This window comes from Hemicordylus capensis, chromosome 2, assembly GCF_027244095.1.
Source record: "Hemicordylus capensis ecotype Gifberg chromosome 2, rHemCap1.1.pri, whole genome shotgun sequence".
Classification (NCBI taxonomy): domain Eukaryota; kingdom Metazoa; phylum Chordata; class Lepidosauria; order Squamata; family Cordylidae; genus Hemicordylus; species Hemicordylus capensis.
In genome coordinates, this window is record NC_069658.1 from 427,139,051 (window position 1) to 427,159,948 (window position 20,898).

Consider the following 20,898-nt stretch of genomic DNA (forward strand, 5'->3'; position numbering starts at 1 on the left):
CCTATGTGAAACTTTGGTTGAAGCTGAATACTCTGTGAAGTTTAGCACTATGTGGAAATGGTCATTCTCACTGTGCAGTGCTGCACTTCGCCCAGGGTAGGGTGGGGGGGGCTCCTTTAAGAAATTAAGCCTTCTTGAGCCCCTGCCCCATCTTGGAAGGTGTGCATAGAGTACTGGGAACAGTGGCCCTTCTCAGTGCTTAAGAGAGGACTGTCTCTTTTAAAGGGCCCTCCCAACACTGAGAAAAGCACAGTACTGTACAGAGGTCAGCACAGTGGCTCTCACATTGAAGTCCCTCCCGCCACGGCCCCTGCTTGAAAAATAGTGAAGATCACTGGTATAGGAGGTGTTAAGCTGGAATAAGCAGTCCGGGTTTTCAGCATACATACAGCAGCTAATGTTTACTGATTAAGTCCTGCATACATGCGGCAAATGTACTACTGCCCTGTAGAACATTGTCTACCTTTCTTTGATGAATAGCTGAATGTCTAATCAAACACATAGGACAAAGCACAGCCTTTGTGGAGAGAACTTCCTCCCAAATGCCATTGCCCCATACAGAATATTGCTAAATTTTCTAGGCTGGTTCACACATGACTGTTAAAATTGGGGTAGGAGGGCTTTCTTGATTTGCATGATAATCAGAATCCCTGCAATTGTTTCCAGCCCAGGTTGGTCTTGGCAGGGCTATCCAGCTTTTGTACCCAGCTTTTTACCAAGGGTGGCAGAGAGAAGAGGCCTCCTCCTACCTATTTTTCTCCTCACTGTGAGAATCCTTGTGCCTCTTTTATCCAGGTATCAGCACTCTGCAAGGGTGATGTTATCCCACTGGGAAACCACAGAGAGCTTTGCATACAGTGACTATTGTTAATGGACATGCTACTCTGCAAAGTACACTATATGATCCTGAAGCTGGAGCAGCTTTGGCATGGTACTCCTTCATGGCCTCCTGCTCCATCATGGCCAATGGGAGGGCAGCTCCTGACATCATGAAGCTCCTGACATCATGAATCTAGGAAAATACCATGTTTTCAAAAACCACTGAGAAATCCAGGAGAAACCCTGCTAACTGAGCAAAGAGACACCTTTTAAAGTGGCGATTCTCTTATATATAGCAGGGGGTAAGCAACTGGCCCTATCCATCTCCAGCACAGCATCCTTGCAGTGGATGTTGCTAGTGTATACCTTACGTTTCTTTTTAGATTGTGAGCCCTTTGGGGACTGGGGCCATTTTATTTCTTTATTATTTATTTTTTTATGTAAACCACTTTAAGATTTTTGTTGAAGAGCAGTATATAAATATTCCTAGTAGTAGTAGTAGTAGTAGTAGTAGTAGTAGTATAAAAAGATAGCATTTACCCTGTTGTCCTTTCTGCATAGTTTATCAGTCAGGGCAACCAAGGTGATTTCTATTACAAATCTAGGCCTAAACCCAATTCAAAGTGGGTCTAGATAATCAGAGTCATCCAGGAGAACTTAAGAGTTGCATGACCACAGCCCACTCAAGTACCTTACCCAAGAAAGGATTATTAGTAACTGGCCAGAAGCTGTTAGATTGTCAGGGTCCAAAGAATAGGAACAAAATAGATAATTTTAGTATGGTATCTAGATACAAAATCAGTCCAGATAAATCAAAACTATTAGGCATAAATCTGAATGTGTCACTGAAAGATCAGTTTCAAAATCAGACAGGTCCAAGTTGGCGAAAGACAGGAATCCAGTACCTATCTATTTTCCTTTCAGATGAGATCTCTAAGCTGAAGGAAGATTATTCTGAACCTCTACTTAAAAAGATGGAATTAGATCTGAAAGTCTGAGCAAAGGATAAGCTCTCTTGGATGGGAAGAATCTCAGTGTTCAAAATGAAAATACTTCCAAAATTTCCAAATTTTAGTTCTCTACTTCTTCTTGTGGCTTTTAAAAACAAAACCCAAAACTCAAATGCTTAGCAAAATACATAATGGTTTAGATACATTCATTTGGGAAAGCAAAAGCATGTGAAGATGAAGGTGTACAGCAGAGTTCATTACAAAGAGGGATGGCAGACTCTAACATCCCAAGCTATTTATTATTCTGAAGGGGTTCCCAACCTTTTGGGTCCTCAGATGCTCTTGGACTATAACTCTTATCATTCCCAGCCACAATGGCTTCGGCCATTGTGGATGGGGATAATGGGAGCTGTAGTCCAACGACATCTGGGGACCCAAGCTGGGAAAATTTGGTTTAGTTAGATTAAACATCTGTCATCACAACTTCTGTTACTTTTGCAGTAACGCATCTCTGGAATTTGTTACCACCAGATATTAGTATGCTTCAGTTCTTCTCACTCTTTAAGAAGTGCCTGAAGATATAGCTATTTCCCCAGGTTTTCTTTGATGATAGTCTCTTCATCCTTTTGCTTTTTCTATCCCCTCTTCGTTTTCCTCATGTTTCTGTTAAAAGACTATATACTGGAGGGCAGAGTTCATCACTGTTGTTTTATGGGGTGCGTATAATGTACATTGCCTTCTGCTTAAGGCAGTTAAGCAATTGATAATAATAATAATGGCTGACATCCAGAGTAATGCTGCATGCATGCATGCTTCTAACATCAGTGCACTCACACCACTAACCTGTGGGGGATTAGGGATGTATTTCTGCTGTAACAAAAGCCTTATTCAAACGTTATGAAATCACCCTGCTGTAGCCATGGACAGCGAGGTGAAGCGGGAGGAAGTCCCACCCTCACCATGTCAATCAGCAGCGTACCCCACCACTCATGCTTACAGTGGGGCTTGTCTGAAGAGGGATCCAGTCTCACAATCATAGAAGCACCTGCCATTATGCATTGAGCTTTTCCTGCTTTGGACAAGCTCCGCTGTAAGGGTGAGTGGTTTGAAGTTTTTATTACTTAACCCAGATGAAAAAATTATTAATATAGTGGTCAGGTTTTGTTTTATAATCTGCAAAACCCGATCTGATCTTTCGCAATGCATTTCATAAGTATTTTATATATTTTTCTCTTCTTTTTAATTTTATTTACACGATGCATTGTTTGTATTTCTTGTATATTGGTCTACGGCTGTAATAAAGTTCTGTTCTGTTCTGTAAGGGTGAGCGGCAGGGTGCGAGGGAGATTGATGCAGCAGGGTCCCTGCCCCGCCCCACAGTTAATAGCTAGAGTGCTTCCAGAATATAGGGAGAGTGCCAAAAATAGTTGCACTCTTGCAAATGAGCATCCATGATTCATAAGCAAGGGGGGTACCGGAGTTAGTACTGCATGGGCTGGTCCTAGAAGCACATACACAATGCTAGCCAGGATGTTAGCCAATAATAGTAAAAAAATGATGCCTGGAGGAGGAAAAAACCAGCTGCAATCATGTGAATTGCAACAATCAAGCAAAACCTCATATGCCTCATTCTTGCAAAGGACTATACCCAGAGTGTATTTGCAGTAGAGGTGGCCCTCATTATTTGGGGTAGAGTTGTGCATTTTGTATTTTTTCTGTTTCGATTTGTACCAAATCAGAATCAACCCCATTTTGTATTTTGTCCAAAATTAAGCCTTCCGAATCACCCCAGTTTTGTTTTGTATCCGAATTAATCCGAATCTGAATCTGAATTAATTCAGATTTAAAAATGGGTCATGTGGTCAAAAGAGTGGGTGGAGGTTATAGTGCCCAATGAGTGGAAGCTACCTCAAAAATTTCAAAGGAATTGTGCAAACTGCTGATTTTTAGTTAATTTTTGAAGTTTGCGCGTCTTTCAGATTTTCTCCATACGGTATGATGGAGGTTTCAGGAAACGTATAGCTTCACGAGAGGTGGGGGGAAGGGGTGGCCCAGAGTGGAGTGTGGTTGGTGGTAGTGCCCAGTTGGTGCAAGGAAGCTACCACAATTTCTTCAGAGGAATTTGGCAAAGGGCTGATTTTTAAAGAATTAATGAAGTTACGTGTCTCAGATTTTCCTTGCAGGGTATAATGGAGGTTTCTGCAGTCCCATAATTCCACTTGAGGGGCACGGGGTGGCCCAGAGCAAGTGGCGGTGTAGTGCACATAGGATGCCAACCATCCACATGGGTTGCCAACCCATGAAGTACAGGGTTTTGTTGTTCTAGAGGTGTTCTGCGAGTAGATTCTCTAGTAGCATATGAGAGTGGATTCATGGTTTTTCATTAAAAATCTCATATGCTACCAGAGAATCTAAACTCAACACCTCAGAAACAACAAAGCCCAGTACCCCAATGGGTTAGCAATCCAGGGGGTTGGTTGGCACCCTCTGTGCACTACACCACCACTCATTTCGGGCCAACCCAGTGCCCCCCAGGTGGAGTTATGGGGCTGCTGAAACCTCCATTATTCCCTATGGGAAAAAATATTAAAGATGTGTAAACCTCAAAAATTCCTAAGAAATCAGCCCTTTGCCCTATTTGTAATCTGGGTGCACCACCCTTGGGGCACTGCCACCCAACCCACTGTTTTGCCCCTGAAGCCCCACATAAACAAGTTGAAAGAGTGAAGAGAATGATGACCAACGACACTTAATTTTTTGGCACAGTTATTTAAGAATTTTGCAGTGAGTGTGAGCCTGTCCCTGTGGCACTAGCACAGCAGCACAACCCATTTGTGGATTCAAGCAATCTTTCAATAAAAGAACTCCCTCCCCATGGAACAGTGACCACAGGCCATTTGAGATAGCAAAATAGACCAATGAGCCAGCGTGGTGTAGTGGTTAGAGTGCTGGACTAGGACCAGGGAGACCTGAGTTCAAATCCCCATTCAGCCATGATACTCGCTGGTGACTCTGGGCCAGTCACTTCTCTCAGCCTAATCTACTTCACAGGGTTGTTGTGAGGAGAAACCTAAGTATGTAGTACAGCACTCTGGGCTCCTTGGAGGAAGAGCGGGATATAAAATGTAAAAAAATAAAATTAAACTGCCTTGGTACTATGGGACAGCTTCGAATGTTCATTTAACTGAAGTGGAGTGAGCCGTAGCCCAAACAAATCAGCCTACTGTTCAGAATTGTTGAGATTTATCATCACTGCATTTAAGAAAGTGCAAAACCATGGATCATGGTTACAAGAAAGAGAGAAGCAACTAATATTCCTGGGGATATCAATAGATTGACAGGTGTATTCCCCACTCCCCTCCTTTTGTCTCCTGTAGTCCCATGTGGATGACCTGACCCTGCAATGGCAAAAGTTGTAAACCCCTGGCTTAGACATCATGTCCCACCAAATTACATTGTGACCTAAATTACATTAGACTGCTCAACTTGGGCATCAAAACTTAGACACCACTATAACTCATAAAAATCAGAAGAAAAACAAAATAGTTCTTCAAAAGAGCACTGAACAAGTCAATAAATTCTTTCTAAACCTTTGGAAAGAAACACCTGTGAAATTTCAGAACTTTCCTTACCAGCTTCTAGAAAAGCTTCTCCACACAATTTATACCATGGCTTTTAGCAAGAGCTTTGGAATTGCATTGAGCTCCCAAAGATATTTGGGTATTTCTGTCTCAAAATGCTGTCTTCCAAATCCCTTTGCAAGGTCAGTTTGCATTTCAATCACACTTAACACAACACTTAATTAAACTATTCATGCTCAACAGCTTTTTGCATATCTTATCTTCTGCTAATCACTCAGTGCCTCAGCTGGAGTGGAGAGAGTCAGAGAAGTCAATTTGAATTGCAACGCTTTTCTGAAGAACAAAGCATTCTGTCTGAAACACAGTCATTTCAATTTGGAAACAAAAATATCTGTTTTTTAATTCTTGATTTTGTTTTGGTTACAAAACCTCAGAAATTGCCATTTTTGGGCACAAAACATTTTGTACCTGAATCAAAATGCACAAGCTTAATTTGGGGTGTGTGTGTTTCATTCTGGCCTACAACTGTGGATCATGAAACCTTAAGTCAATGGGAATTGTGGGGAGGGTTAAGTTCTGGAGTGCAGGAAAATGACCGAAAAATCACTGAAAAGCCAGGGCAAAAGCAAGAATAAGGATGGAGCACAACATTAAATCCATTTCAAGTAAACCCACACAGTGGAGTGTGTGAGAATCAAGGAATGAGTGGAGAATCAATTTTCAGTGGATAATTAAAATCAATTTTTAATTTTCAATTTAAATTGAACTTTTAATTACAATTTAAATTAAATAATACAGTACTGTGATTATAAAAATTAAAATTAATTTATAATTTGAAATTTGAAATTAAAAATAAAATTTCATCAACATTAAAATTAAAATTAAAATTATACCAGTGATAATTAGCATCTTACAAGGGGAGCCCAATGCTGCAAGAGGCTCCAGAAAATGGCTCTAAGAAGCTCCACAGGAATGGCTCCAAAAAGCCTCCAAAAGACCCAGAACAATGGCTCCTGAACAGTGTTCTCTCTCATTTTTTTTTTTTCATCTCTGTGCAGAATGCGTTTTGTTCTGGGTGGCAGTATCCAGACAGTGTGCACACATATATTCAGAGTGGGACCTTCCTGATTCAATCTGAGTGGGATCTAAAATTAACTGAGTGGCCATAAAAAAACTGTGTGTGCGCACGCACATGCACACGCCTTAGAGGAAACACTGCTCCAGAAGGCTCCCAAAGGCTCCCTAGGGATACCAAAGCTGCTAAATGCTACCCAAAAAGGCTTTCAGAAGAGCGAAAAACCCTAAGCATGCAGACCAAAGCACTCCACTGTCCTCCTCCAAACTCCTCTCAGAGCCCATGAGCACGTGCAGCAAGAGCACGACCATGTAAGGGAAGAACTGTGCTGCTGAAAACTGCATATATTGAAGCTGCATACGAGGTCAGGTATATTGTATATGTCATTGACTGCAGATACACGTCACAAAACCACAGATAATGAGGGCCACCTGTATGCAGATTCCTGAGTGCAACTAACCTGCAGTTGATGAAACCTCTCCCAGCTTCCTTTGCTTGAAGAAAGAACAAAAGCTTTGTGGGGCTTTTGTGGGCCACTCTTTGCCTGCTGCAGTTTCCAAGTGTGCTGAGCTTTGAATCTTACATATAACAAGCTGCATACAGCTCCTCCTTTCCATTTAAGCCAGCCCAGCCCAGTAGGCAGTACAGGCTGGCTGCCTGGGGCTGGAGAGTTCAAGAGGCACCCAAGCCTGTTGGGAAAATCTTCAGCAGATGGAGGCAGAACGAGCAGCCAGCGGGGTAGGGGGTGGAGGTGAGGGACAATTCCCCCCTTTGCAAACCTTTGTGTCCTACCCCAATTTTCAGAAATGGAGCTCTTTCCCCTGCTCCATACACATGAAGGAAGCAAAAATGTCCATTCAACTATAAGGAACAAGGAACGGCCTAAAAGAGGGAAAACCTAGAGGGGGAATGGTATCATCTCAGTTTCACATGTGGTGAGCAGACAAGACTCTGTCCCAGCCTGGCCTCACTGTTATATTATGTATTTGTATATTGCCTTTCAAAATATTTTACATACAGTTTTGTAAACCCAAAGAATAATGTTTCTGGTTAGAGCTACTGGGAGTTTTCCAGATTACACGCTGCAACAGTTTCACGACGTGTCCATTAAGCGCCCCATCACATTTCTCATATTGTGACATCGCAGTTACAGTGCTGTCACCAGGGTGCCATCTGTATTTCCGATGTCTTGATTTAGGTTTTATTGATGCGTTTTGGCCCTATAATGCTGTAAAACTGTTTCAGGAAAGTGCTGTGTTTTCCCGTTGTTCAAAGGCTTGCCCTGTGTTTGATGTGTTGCAACATGGTGTGGGTCTGGGTGGTTCACTTGGATTTGCCGATTTTTACAGCCCCTTTCCACCTATTCCTGAAATAATGCTGCCACTCATGTAAATAAAAATAAATAAATCTCAATGCGAGTTCTTGTGCAAGGGTGCAACCCACAATGGTGCAAGGGTGCAACCCGTTTCTCTTCTGCTTTCGGCTTTTGATTTCGCTCACTCACGTTTTTCATTAAGACTTTTAAGAACATAAGAACAGCCCTGCTGGATCAGGCCCAAGGCCCATCTAGTCCAGCATCCTGTTTTGGACAGTGGCCCACCGGATGCCGCTGAAAACCACAGACAGGAGTTGAGGGCGTGCCCTCAAACTTGTTGTTGTTGTTTGGACACATTCACACTGTGGATTTGCTGGCTCATTCGGCAGATGAAGGATCTGTTGATATATAAAGCCACACAATATATTTGTCTTAATATATTGTCAACTCTCGGTTTTTCATTTCTGCCTTCGGCCCTAGGTTTTGGCCACATTTGTCTCTGGAATTTGATATGTAAATCCAATTTTTCTTTTCTTTTAAAAAAATTATCTAATGTATTTCTGCTCTGTTTCATTTCCACTTTTGTCCTTGGCTTTTGATCTCATTGGTCTCACGCCCCATGTGTCCGGTGCTTCTGTTTGAACAAAGGAGAAAGTTGTTGCACGTTTGCACAAAAGCACCAAGTGGTTTTTTAAAGGGTTCATCGGTCAGCAGTTCCCCACCGCCTCCACGACTTTATTGGCTGGAAATGGAGGAGCTGTTGAGGGCAGTGAATGCAATCCTGGAATATGGACACCTCCTGCCTGGAAAATCTGATGCAGTGGTGGGCAATATAGATGGTCAAAACCCTGTCACGTTTCATTGAAAACTGCATCAAAGCCGCTGTGCTTGTGGTTTCAAACTGCTGCCTAATTCCACTGCACTTTGCAACACTTTAATTGTTGCAAATCTTTTAGTCTGGAAAACGCTCTGGTGGTTCTGAAAGCTGTAGCAAGTCTAATGTAAACAATCTGGAAGAACCTAGGAAGAACCTGGCAGCCAATGGTGTTTGGCCCACTGAAGCAGGTTGCCTCAAGCAATCAATGGCTTCAGTGGGCCAAACACCACTGAGAGGCTACCAAATAATGAAAGGATACCAAATAATCATTTTTAAAAATCCAAATGGATGTGCTGTTTAGATTTTATGCCTCAGGCACCAAAATATCTTGGACTGTTTTTTAATCACATCCTCTTACAGGAAGCCGAAAAGGCAGATTGGGGAAAAAGAATAGCTGCACCACAAAGGGAAAACAAACTCAAGCTTCTAGCCTTTCACTGAGTTCCTAATATAGAGATGTGCCAGACTAGCTGGATTGAAGCCACTTGCTTTCGTTTGGTTCTGATGAGTACTAACTGTTATACAGGAAAGAGACTTGAGATCCCAACTGGTTTAAGTCCATTCTCAGGTACAGACCTAGGCCAGGTTCTTAGGTAATTACTGTTCTGGGGTAAACCTGAGGAACAATAAGAGATTACACACTAAGGTCAAAACAGATGTCAGGCAGTTTATGATGAGATAAAAGCAGTGATGGGGCCCCCTGAATCACATTAAGGCTATGGCACTGTGTGGTTAATCCTTTACTTTGGCACCATTTTCTCAATCTGAGTGGCCTTCTCCAAAGCCGGTAGTGGAGGTGCTGCCATTGGTTGAAGTGGATCTGCTGCAGTGCCCTGTTCTGGCCTTCAAAGATGCAGGCGTATATATACAATGGAGTGCCCTCTGCTTCTCACGAGTCATGGTTTGTGGGCACTATGATAGCTGAATCCTGTTGACTTGATTCATTTGTATTAACAGGCTAACATTTGTGACACCTTTATGAAAGTGTTTTAGGTAGACATCTAAAAACTCTGCTTCCATTGCTCAAATAATGGAACATTCATTGCTCAAATAATGAGGCTGTTCTCATGCACAGCCTAAGCCAGGCTAGGGAAGCCCAGCCTGGGTTAGGCTGCGCGTGAGAGCCATCAGGATTGGGCCCGATTCTGGCAGGGCAGTGCCGCCTAGCTCAGCTTTTAAACCTGGCTTTTAGCCAGGGTTAAGGGAGCGAATGTGCCCTTAACCCAGGCTCCGGGATTGTGTGTCTCCTTGGGCTACATGCGGCCCGAAGAGACATAGAGATGGGCACCTAAAAACCCGTCACCTGGGGGAATCCCCCAATGCACCACGCTCAGTGTGTGATGCATTGTGGGACTCCTGGAGGCTGGGACATGTCATCCCAGCCCTCTGGAGCTCGATTGTCTGGGAGCGCGGTCTGCATTCCCAGTGCATGTTTACTGATTGTCTAAGGCGAAGGTCTGTTTTGCGCAGCCTTCCCCCACCTGGTAGGTTGTGTGAATAGCTCCAATATATCACTCTGTGCACCTCAACACTCTATATACTCTACTGGCTACCCTGATTCCAAGCTCATTAGGCAGGTAAATATACAATGTATTATTCAATATTTTTTATGATCACTCCAGTAAAAACTATAAACAAGGTCGGAGGGGTTCATCTCAGTTGCAGAATAGATGCTTTGCATGTATCAGGTTCTTTCATAAGCTCATGTTGTAGCCTTCTTGATGTCAAAGGAAGGTATTTTTATAGAACACAATTAGGTCTGGAGATAGTAACATCTCAGACTATTCTAAGCTGCCTTTTTTGTTGCATCTCTCTCTCTCTCTCTCTCTCTCCCCCGCCTCCCACACCACACCCTTATATATAGCAGCCTTCTCTCTTTGGCTGGAATGTTTCACCAGCTCCAAACTTTCTTCATTCCACATATTCTTGAGAGAGTTGAGTTCTACTCAGAGACCATCTCCTAACAATTTAACTCCCATCAAGAAGCATCTACTGGCAATTCCGGAACGTTAACATTCTTTTGTCAAATCTTAAACTAATCAGGTATTGCTTTAGGTCATGCCTGCAACAAAATCTTTGAATGCTTTTGTTGTGTGCAACCTTATCCTTCACTTTAGTGTTGCCTCAGTTTGCCCTGTGGCAAACTGTTGCCTCAGTTTCCCCATTCAGCCCTGTGGCACTTTCAGTGCTTTGGTTTTAACTGTATTAGTATATACAGGCTGATGAAATTATTCCCAGTTTGCACCACAGTAATTCTATTCATTCTTGTGGTCCGCATAACCATTGGATTACTGTATTGCCTTCTTTCCCTGGGGGGTAAAGAAGTGCTCTGTGAGAGGCAGAAACTCAATAGGTACAGTTTTTGTCAAGCACAGTAGTGTGAAAAGAAATGCACTTAAGAACATAAGAATAGCCCTGCTGGATCAGGCTCAAGGCCCATCTAGTCCAGCATCCTGTTTCGCACAGTGGCCCACCAGATGCCGCTGGAAGCCACAGGCAGGAGTTGAGGGCGTGCCCTCTCTCCTGCCATTACTCCCCTGCAACTGGTACTCAGAGGCACCCTGCCCTTGAGGCTGGAGGTGGCCCACAGCCCTCTGACTAGTAGCCATTGATAGACCTCTCCTCCATGAAGTCACCCAAACCCCTCTTAAAGCCATCCAGGTTGTTGGCCATCACCACATCCTGTGGCAGAGAGTTCCACAAGTGGATCACGCGTTGTGTGAAAAAGTACTTCTGTTTGTTGGTCCTAGACCTCCTGGCAATCAATTTCATGGAGTGACCCCTGGTTCTAGTGTTGTGTGAGAGGGAAAAGAATCTCTCTCTCTCCACTTTCTCCACGCCATGCATGATTTTATAGACCTCTATCATGTCTCCCCGCAGTCATCTTTTTTCTAAACTAAAAAGCCCCAGGCGTTGTAGTCTTGCCTCATAAGAAAGGTGCTCTAGGCCCCTGATCATCTTGTTTGCCCTCTTCTGTACCTTCTCCAGTTCAACAATGTCCTTTTTAAGATGTGGTGACCAGAATTGTACGCAGTACTCCAAGTTTGGTCGCACCATAGTTTTGTATAAGGGCATTATAATGTTAGCTGTTTTATTTTCAATCGCCTTCCTAATGATCCCTAGCATGGAATTTGCCTTTTTCACAACTGCCGCACATTGAATCGACACTTTCAACGAGCTGTCCACCACAACCCCAAGATCCCTCTCCTGGTCCGTCATCGACAGCTCAGATCCCATCAGCATATACTTGAAGTTGGGGTTTTTCGTCCCAATGTGCATCACTTTACACTTGCTAACATTGAACCGCATTTGCCATTTTGTCGCCCACTCCCCCAGTTTGGAGAGATCCTTTTGGAGCTGCTCACAATCCGTTTTGGATTTCACTACCCGGAAGAGTTTGGTATCATCTGCAAATTTGGCCACATTGCTGCTTACCCCTTCTTCTTCCATGAAGTGCTTCTTCCATGAACTTACCCTTTCCATGCTTCTTACCCCTGCACTTGTTGCATTTCTACCTTTCACACAAGCTATTAATAGTCCTGGATTCCTCTAGGGGAAAAGATGATGGTCCTACACATTTCTATGCAGGTTTTATTCCTGAACTGCATTCAGTACCTTTTCCATGCACTCCTCCACCTCTAGTGGATATGTTCTCACTCTGTTATAGCACACATCTCAAAATCCAAACACTAATGGAGTCAGGTGCCTTAGTGTCAAAATATATATTGCTTTAAACATGCATTTAGGACTCGGGGGTGGGTGGGTGGGTTGTTTTTAATTCAGTAAATAGCAGCCATATGAGCCCCCTTCACAGATTGGGACTGCAGTGTGGGTTTGTCCCATCACAGCTCCAATCTGAGTTGCCCCTTTTCTGCAGATGCGATTTACCTTGAAAAACTAGCTTCCATTGGTGCCAGTGGGTTGCCCCTCTTAAAGGGATCAACTTGGGTTTTGAAGCCCATAAAGGCACTAACAACTTTAAAGCCAGCAGAATACGTCATTATGTTTTTATTCTTCAGTTCCACTGAGAAAGAACATAGGAAACTGCCATATACTGAGTCAGACCATTGGGTCTATCTAGCTCAGTATTGTCTTCACAGACTGGCAGCGGCTTCTCCAAGGTTGCAGGCAGGAATCTCTCTCAGCCCTATCTTGGCAACATACTGTATTTTTTGGTAGTTTGTTGGTTCAATAAAAAAATCTTGTCCCATCTTGGAGAAGCCAGGGAGAGAACTTGAAATCTTCTGCTCTTCCCAGAGCGGCTTCATCCCCTAAGGGGAATATCTTGCAGTGCTCACACATCAAGTCTCCCATTCATATGCAACCAGGGCAGACCCTGCTTAGCTATGGGGACAAGTCATGCTTTCTACCACAAGACCCGCTCTCCTCCCAGTGTGGTGTAATAGTTAAGAGTATTGGAGTAGGACTGGGGAGAGCCGAATTCAAATCTCCATTCAGCCATTTAAGTCACTGGGTGACTCTGAGCCAGTCACTTCTCTCTCAGCCTAACCTACCTCACAGGGCTGTTGTGAGGATAAACACAGTCATGTACACTATTCTGGGCTCTTTGGAGGAACAGTGGCGTATAAATGTAACAAAATAAATCAAAGCGACCCAGAGACTCTTCTCCCCACCCAAATTTCTCATCCACTACCCAGAATGTTGGGGGCAATGTGCTAAATCATTGTAAACCGCTTAGAGAGCTCTGGCTATAGAGCGGTATATAAATGTAAGTGCTATTGCTATTGCTATTGCTATCCCGTTTTCCATATATAAAGATCTTCCAAATATTCCTCCAGTAGTTCACAGTGTTTTCACATAGGGTGCCTGAAACTCCACTGAGCCTCTCTTATGCAGTTTACTTCATGTACAGATGTTGCTTATAAGGACCAGGAAGCCCAAAGGTACATTCTGGTCAATGCAGGTTTTACACTGACATTACAAAATGAGTGGAACAAAAACTAAAGTGAGGGCGCACTGGATGTGGAAAGAACACCCATGGTTTAAGCAACCCTGTGAATTTCAAAAGGGAAAAGCCCCTTCTTCCTGTTGCTGCGGCTGCTGCAGTCTTTTCAGAGTAGTGCCGAGGGCAGCTGCTTAACTCTGCTAGTGGTGGACTATTCTGGTCTGGGGAGGGAGCAGACTCTTGACATTCCTTTAGAACAGGAGCAGCAGTGTCCAGAAAAATGGCTAGCAGGGGCTGTATCAAGAGATATACAATTACAAACACATTTACATACAATAATCTAGGGCTGGCTTAATCATGAAAGCAGATTATATAGCCACCTGAGAGGTGGTGCAATGCCCAGAGGACTCCATCTGAAAATCAGCTGTAAATTTAGGATTTTATGCCACTTCTGGCATAGTCAGCACCCAACAAAGCGTGACCCCCAAAAGCAAGGCCAGCCCAGTGGGCAATAAAGGGGGCTGCCTGTTGCATCAGTATTCAAGAGGTGCCAGGCTACTCTAGGAAAAATGCAGTCCCCACCCAAGAAGCTTGGGAGAATAAGTTGGGGATATTTGTTTGCTCTACTCCTCACCATTTCCCAAATTCCTCCTGTGAGTCCAAAATACCTACCCACCAAAGGAGAGTGTCTGCTCCACCTCTGCATGATTGAATGGCATCGCTTTGCTGCTTTCCAGACTGCTTGCTTGAGCGATGGAGGAAGTGGTGGAAAATCCTACACCAACCCTAACTGGCTTCAAAGCGGGAATAAACCGATAGTGGCTGGAGTTGTCTGAGGCTTTGAGAGGAGCGAGCGAGAGAAAGGAGGAGGGGAGGAAACAACCCCCACATGTGAAGCAAATTGGGGAGGGAGATTGGCTGCAAAGCTGGGGAGTTGCAGCAGGGTGGCAGGGGGAGGAGCGAGAGAAAGAAGAGAGGAGGAGGGAGTGGCAGGACTGTTGGAGATGGTTCAAGTGCATCAACTTTTTGCACCAACTGTCCTAATGACCACTAGAGGCATTGGGTGTAGACGTAGTTGGTGAGGGTCTCCTTACCTGTCCCTGCTTTACCTCTACTCTATGACCCCTGCCTTGACTCCTCGGGTATTTCCTGTGGGGAGTCAGTCCTCTTCCTTTCCTCTTAGAGAGTAGATTGAAACATCTCTCTCTCCATCTAGCCATTATGTAGCCTTTAGACAGGGCTAGGTCTTTCCTATCCAAAATGTAAAGTAAAGGTAAAATGTGTTGTCAAGTCAATTTCGACTCCTGGCGCCCACAGGGCCCTGTGGTTTTCTTTGGTAGAATACAGGAGGGTTTTACCACTGCCTCCTCCCGCGCAGTATGAGATGATGCCTTTCAGCATCTTCCTGTATCGCTGCTGCCCAATACAGGTGTTTGTACTTTCCCAATAAACTTATTTAGACTGGATTGTACAACAGTCTCCATGCATGGTCTTTAGATAACTGCAGCAACAAAACTCTGCACTCTACTCTGTAACTGGAGTGGGTAGCTTCCTTTGTTGGCGCTTTGAAAAATAATTACAAACTCCAACAACAATAGCTTTCCCTCCCCTCCCCCGCCGGGTGAATTTGTGAAAGAGAGGTGTCCTCCCTGGCTGCCGCCCCTCTAAAAATGACATCCACCTTGGAATCGGGCACTGCCCCTTCCTCTGCTGCCCCTTTGGCGAGGTTCATGGCTGAGCTTGGGAGGAAGAAGGCAGTTCAGGGGCGGTGGCAGCAGCAGTGATCCCAGCAGCTGGGTAGTATCCAGAGAGTGTTGGGGAGGCGGAGGAAGAGCAGGAGAGAGGCGAGGGGTGAGAGAGCAGGAGACACACACATACACACCACAAGGAGGGAGAGGGTGTGTGGGGAAGCTGAGGGGCAGATGGAGGGGGGAATGGAGCGAGCAAGCCTGCAAAAAAAACAGCTACTATTTTCTCACACACAGACAACGCTTTAAACCTGAAACATCAAGATAAAATCCAGTTCAGGCTGTGGCTGTGCGAACATTACCGTTTGCAATAAAGTGTCAAAACCCAGACAGTACGAATGCACACCAAGCCTACCACTGAGAAGCAAGTTCAAGCTGCTCCCTAGAAAGCACCCAGGAGGTGGGGACAGAGGGGCACTTAGGTAATTTTGGAGCCTGGACCTAAAGGCCTTTGGAGCTGGAGCCACCACCTCCCCTCCCCCCCCCCGTGTACGGACAGGTTCAGAGTTTTATGGGCCTCCAAACCAGTTCAAACCTTGCCTGGCTCGAGGGCTCGACGGTGGGGTGGGGTGGGATGGTGGCTTTAAGGGCAGAGGAGGATGCACTTACCTCCCCCCCCCGTGCATCTCCCCTGCCGGCGCACGTCTCCCTAAAAGCTTGTTGGGGCGGCAGCATACTTCCCTGCTGCCCTGCTCTGACATTATCCAGAAGTCACTGGAAGTGGTAGCTGCTACTGCACTAATCCTAACCTAACCCTAACTTGACGTGTGCGCACACAAGTGTAAGGCGCGCAGTCACAGCTGCTACTTCCGGTGACTTTCGGATAATGTCGGAGCGGGGTGGCAGTGAGGTACCCTGCTGCCCTGATGCATTTTTGGGAGACATGTGCTGGCGGGGTAGACATGGCCGGGGGGGGGGAGTGCATTCTCCCCCACCCTTAAAGCCACCCCCTTGCCACTGAACTGGCCCCTGCTGGTTCCGTGCACATCCCTACCCCCTTGCTGGAGCCCCCCCCATTGCATTATCCCCGTACACACACCATGACACCGTATTTTTATATGAGAGTTCTTGAGGGCACAAACAGTAACTGAACTCACAAGAATGTAAGAATATAAAACAGGTATATGTATGCAAATATGCATTAGCAGAAACATTTCAACATGCAACTTAACAGATCCCCACCCCACATTTTTCTTTCCCCACTCCCCCCTCTGTCTCTAAAGCACCCGGCACTGGTCACAATCACACTCATCTGCCCAGCCCAGTGTGGGCAAGTGGCAACCACACCACCCTGGGAAGAGAGCTGGTCTTGTGGTAGCAAGCATGACTTGTCCCCTTAGCTAAGCAGGGTCCGCCCTGGTTGCATATGAAAGGGAGACTAGAAGTGTTAGCACTGTAAGATATTCCACTTAGGGGATGGGGCTGCTCTGGGAAGAGCAGAAGTTCCTTCCCTGTCATCTCCAAGACAGGGCTGAGAGAGGTTCCTGCCTGCAACCTCGGAGAAGCTGCTGCCAGTCCGTGTAGACTAGGGATGTGCGAAACATTTTGGGTACAGAACTATCTGTACCCGAAACGGCCGATTTCGGGTGATTCGGATCTGAACCGAATCACCCTCGAAGCCCTCCGAAATTATTGGGATCCAAAACGAATCACCCCTGTTTCGGATCTGAAATATTTGTTGTTTTGGCCCTCCATTTTGTGGCCAATAAATGCCTTCTTCTTCCCCCTCCATTTTAAGCAATGACATCAATTTGAATTTCCCACCTTTTTGCCTCCCATTGACTTCAATGCAAAAAGGTCTGATGTGATGTCTACTCGAATTTCGGGTCACAGGGCCAAAAGAGTGGTGTGGTGTGGTAGTGCCTAATGGGTAGAGGCTACCACCCCAATTGCAGAGGGATTGGGCAGAGGGCTGATTTTTGGTGAATTTCTGAAGTTTTAGTGTCTTTGGGGCAGATTGGGGGCATAATGTGGGATCTGGGGCAGAAGAGTGGGGTTGGGTGGTAGTGCCTAATTGGTGGAAGCTACCACCCCAATTGAAGAGTGATTGGGCAAAGGGCTGATTTTTGGTGAATTGTTGAAGTTTACGCGTCTTTAAGGTTTTTCCCCATTAGGTATAATGGAGGGTGTATCGCGTCACATCGGGGGAAAGGGGTGGCCCAGAGCTGTGTGGGGTTGGTGGTAGTGCAAGATAGGGGTAAGGAAGCTACCAGATTTTTTTTCAAAGGATTTGGGCAGAGGGCTGATTTTTGGTGAATTGTTGAAGTTTACTCGTCTTTAAGGTTTTTCCTCATAAGGTATAATGGAGGTTTCAGCAGCCCCATAAGTGCACTTGGGGGGGGGTGCTGGGGTGGCCCAGAGTGAGTGGTGGTGTAGTGCACATAGGGTGCCAGCCACCCCCATGGGTTTCTAACCCATGGGGTACAGGGTTCTGTTGTTTCTTAGATGTTCTGAGTGTAGATTCTATGATAGCAAATGAGAGTGGATTCATGGTGTCTCATTGAAAATCTCATTTGCTATCATAGAATCCACACTCAGAACACCTCAGAAGCAACAAAACTCCAACAATGAAATCACCAAAAATCAGCCCTCTGCCCAAATCCTTTGAAAAAATTCAGGTATCTTCCTTGCCCCTATCCTGCACTACCACCAACCCCACACTGCTCTAGGCCACCCCTTTCCCCCCGATGTGAAGCGATACACCCTCCATTATACCTAATGGGAGAAAACCTTAAAAACGTGTAAACTTCAGAAATTCACCAAAAATCAGCCCTCTGCCCAATCACTCTTCAATTGGGGTGGTAGCCTCCACCCATTGGGCACTACCACCCCACCCCACTCTTTTGGCCCCAGGACCATTTTTTAATCCAAATCTATTCAGTTTCAGATTTGGATTAATTCGGATCTGAATCGAATCGGGGGTGATTCGGATGGGCCAGATTCGGATTCAAAACAGAACGGGGGTGTTTCGATTCGGATCCGAATCGAAACACTGAAAATCCGAATTGCACACCCCTCGTGTAGACAATACTGAGTTAGATGGACCAATGGTCTGACTCAGTATAAGGCAGCTTCCTATGTTCCACCCAGGACAGACTAAAGAGCATTTGGGGTGGGGGGCAGGGTGTGTGGAGGCCCTGGACTTTGGCCATGAAGTCTAAGGGTAAGAGTGCCAATGGGTGGGGAATTATGCCTCATCTGTTGTGGTGGAATCATTCAATTTCTATATCTATATCTATATCTATATCTATATCTATATCTATATCTATATCTATATCTATATCTATATCTGTTTGATTTTTAGACCGCCCTTACAGAATAGCTCAGGGCGGTTCACAAATATTATAAAGCAGTTAAAATCAATCAATGATTGGGAATAAAAAATTTAAAATACAATAAAACAGCTAAAAATAAAACAATTCAAAAACTTATAAAACCCCAATACATTGAAAACCCTTTAAATCAATTTAAAAACCCTGGAAGGCCAGGCCGAACAGGTAGGTCTTTAGAGCTCTCCTAAATGCCAATAAAGAATTCAAATTACGGATATCTGCAGGGAGTGCATTCCACAATCTAGGAGCGGCTACAGAGAAGGCCCACCTCTGAGTGACCACCAGATGAGCCGGTGGCAACTGGAGCCGGACCTCCTCAGATGATCTTAGCGTGAGGTGGAGATCAGACCAAAGAAGGTGCTCTCTAAGGTAACCTGGACCTAAGCCGTTTAGGGCTTTAAAGGTAATAACCAGCACTTTGTATTTTGCCCGGCAACCTATCAGCAGCCAGTGCAGCTGTTTTAAAACAGGCATAATATGGTCTCTCCGAGTTGCCCCGGAGACCAGCCTGGGTGCTGCATTTTGAACTAACTGGTTTCCGAACTATGTACAAAGGCAGGCCCACATAGAGCACATTACAGTAGTCAAGCCTGGAGGTTACCAGCTGGTGCACCACCATTCTGAGGTCATCCTCCTCAAGGAATGGACACAGCTGTCGGATCAGCCTAAGCTGATAAAAAACACTCCTGGCCACAGCCTCCACCTGAGATACCAGGGTGAGGTCTGGATCCAGGAGTACCCCCAAACTACGCACCTGCTCCTTCCGGGGGAGTGTAACCCCATCCAGCACAGGGAGATCTAACTCATTCGTCAGATTCTGAGCCCCTACAATGAGCACCTCCATCTTGCTTGGATACAGCTTCAATTTGTTATCCCTCATCCAGTCCATTACTGCCTGTAGGCAGGCATTTAGGGAATTGACGCCATTTCCTGATGAAGCAGATGAACAAGAGAAGTAGAATTGGGTGTCATCAGCATACTGATAACACCCAGCACCAAATCTCCTGATGACCTCACCCAGCGGTTTCATGTAGATATTGAAAAGTATTGGTGAAATATATAGAGAGAAATACTAGCATGACCTGCTATCAGAAGGGGCTTCTTCCCATCTCTTCATGGGTCACTGTTCTGGGCTTGCTTTTTGCCCAGTGTACTTCCAATTTTAATTCATAAAATGCCTCAGCCACCAAAATTCTTAAAACATTTATCTTCATGCTCAACCACATACAAGCACACCACTAGCTACAGCTTCTAGCTCTACCATTTCTAGACAATGTGATTGGAGAATAAGGGAAACAAGTTTACATTCTGCACCATGAGCCACCAATCCAAGGGAGAGGCTTACTTGCTGTTTCTGCACTATTCTGCACCCAGACCATGCTGCTTTCTAAGGCGGGGAGAGACAGAGATTCCCCACCTTCAGAAGCAGCATGAGCAGGGTGTGGAGTGGTTTGGAAGCAGCAAGTATGCCTCTCCCTTGGATCAGTAGCTCCGGCTGAGTTGGAAGGGCATGGGAGGCCTCTGACTCTGAATGGCTGGGATGCAGCAGCAGGCAGCAGGAGCATCACTGGCATGCTGCGGGTGGGCAGCATGCTGCTACCATGGAGAGCAGCAAGGTAGTGGGTGGCTGGCACACTGGCCAGTGGGAGAGGAGAGGTGAGGAGAGGCAAGCAAGGTTCAGTTCTGGAGGCAGGGTGGCGCAGGTTCTTTGGACCCTTTGGAGATGGAGTTCCAGTGCATCGACCTTTTGCCCCAACTATCCTAATGACCACTAGGGGCATTGGGAGTAGAGACTGTGTGTAAGGGTCTCTCTATCTGTCCCTGCTCTATGGTGAGTCACAATCCTTCCTTTCCTCTTAGAGAGCAGATGAAAACATCTCTCTCTCTCTCTCCTTACCTATTCATTATGTAGTCCTTTAGATTAGGATTAGGTATTTCCTATCCAATTATAAAGGTAAGGTGTGCTGTCAAGTCAATCTCGACTCCTGGCGTCCACAGAGCCCTGTGGTTTTCTTTGGTAGAATACTGGAGGAGTTTAACATTGCCTCCTCCCGCGATGTATGAGATGATGCCTTTCAGCATCTTCCTATATCTCTGCTGCCTGATATAGTACCAGTGGGAAATCGAACCGGCAACCTTCTGCTTGTTAGTCAAGTATTTCCCCACTGCGCCAGTTAAATAACCAATAAATACTTAGTATTTAATTCTACAAGAATCTCCATGTATTTTCTCTAAATAGCTGCAACAACTAAACCATCCTCTGCTACCAGCTCTGTAACTGGAGTGTGTGCTCTC